Source organism: Echinops telfairi, unplaced genomic scaffold, assembly GCF_000313985.2.
Source record: "Echinops telfairi isolate 266 unplaced genomic scaffold, ASM31398v2 ScPeMD7_11;HRSCAF=52, whole genome shotgun sequence".
NCBI lineage: Eukaryota > Metazoa > Chordata > Mammalia > Afrosoricida > Tenrecidae > Echinops > Echinops telfairi.
In genome coordinates this window covers 22590374-22592356 of record NW_022103908.1, presented here as the reverse complement: position 1 = coordinate 22592356, position 1983 = coordinate 22590374, and positions in this window count along the sequence as shown.

Genomic DNA, 1983 nt, shown 5'->3' with positions numbered 1-1983 from the left:
AAGAAAGTATTCTTGTGTTGAGGGAGTACTTGAGTGGAGGCCCAATGTCCTTCTGCTACCTTAATACTAAACCTATAAATGTAGGTTCATAGATCTATTTCCCCATCCTCATATAATATATTTGTATACGTACATGTCTTTATCTAGAGCTCTATAAATACCCTTTGCCTCCCAGCTCTCTCCTCTATTCAGAATCCAATTCTTAATTCAATTAGCATTTATGTAACATTGTGAGAAAATATATTTAACTTGTTTTAATCTTATTACTCACAAAATTGATTTGGAAACAATACATTTTGATAAGTAGCATCAATTAATGACACTTTTGGAAAATGCAGTTTTATTTATGTTTTAAAAATAAATTTATTGGGGGGCTCATACAACTCTTTTCACAATCCATACGTACATCAATTATGTCAAGCACATTTTTACATTTGTTGCACTCATCATTCTCAAAATATTTGCTCTCCACTTAAGCCCTCATTTTATTGGCTCATCATTTTCTCCCTTCCCCCCCCCCACTCCCACTTCCCTTGTGAACCCTTGATAATTTATAGATTATTATTATTTTGTCATGTCTTACACTGTCCGACATCTCCCTTCACCCACTTTTCTGTTGTCCATCCCCCAGAGAGGAGGTTATATGTAGATCCTTATAATCAGTTCCCCCTTTCTACCCAACCCTCCCTCCACCCTCCGGTATCGCCACTCTCACCACTGGTCCTGAAGGGATCATCTGTCCTGGATTCCCTGTTTCCGGTTCCTATCTGTACCAGTGTACATCCTCTGGTCTAGCCAGATTTGTAAGGTATAATTGGGATCATGATAGTTGGGGGGAAGGAAGCATTTAAGAATTAGAAGAAAGTTGTATGTTTCATTGTTGCTACACTGCAGGCTGACTGGCTTGTCTCATCCCCGTGACCCTGCTGTAAGGGAATATTCCATTACCTACAGATGGACTTTGGGTCTCCACTCTGAACTTCCACTCATTTACAATGATATGATTTTTTTGTTCTTTGATGCCTGATAACTGATCCCTTTGACTCCTCGTGGTCACACAGGCTGGGGTTCTTTGTTGTTTCTGAGCTAGATGGCCGCTTGTTCATCTTCAAGTCTTTAGGGCCCCAGACACTTTATCTTTTGAAAGCTGGGAACCATCAGCTTTCTTCACCATATTTGCTTATGCACACGTTTGTCTTCAGCGATTGTGTCAGGAAGGTGTGCATCATTGGATTCCAATTTAATAGAAAAAAGTGTTCTTGCATTGAGTAAGTACTTGAGTGGAGGGCCAATGTCCATCTGCTGCCTTAATAATAAACCTATAAATATATGCACCTAGATCTATTTCTGCTTCATCCTATGTAAATATATTTACATATGTGCATACCTGTATTTAGACCTCTATAAATGCCCTTTTATTCCTAGTTCTTTCCTCTATTTCCTTTTACTTTCCTCTTGTCTATCCCCAGAAGAATTTATTTTAGTGGACAGCACTGGAGCTGCAGCTTGGGAAGGGGGATATGTCTGATCAGAGCACAAGGCAGCAAATTAATGGGGAGGAAAAGAGAGTGGAGCACATCCTGGCCCACCAAGCCTGGAGGACAATATCCCCACTCAGAACAGCCAATGCACCGAGTAGACCATGTGGCTGATCCCACTATGAGGCAAGACATCCCTCGCTGACCCATGGCCCTATGGGGGACAACATTGGAGACTCAGTGTCAGGATTAGCCTGGTCTGACCCCATCACACTGAGGCAAAACACTAAAGGCATGGGGCACAGCAATTGGGGAAGAACAGAGAGGAGAGAGCTCCTGAGGGAGTGCAAAGGATTGACTTTGGGGCCAGAGGGTGGCACCCCAATGGACTCTACTGGAGGACACTCCTAGAGGTCAAAAAACAGACCTTGATCTATTTACAGGTTTTTCATTTTTTTTTTGAATTTTTAAAAAAAATTTTATCCCCCCAACTACCAGGACCCCA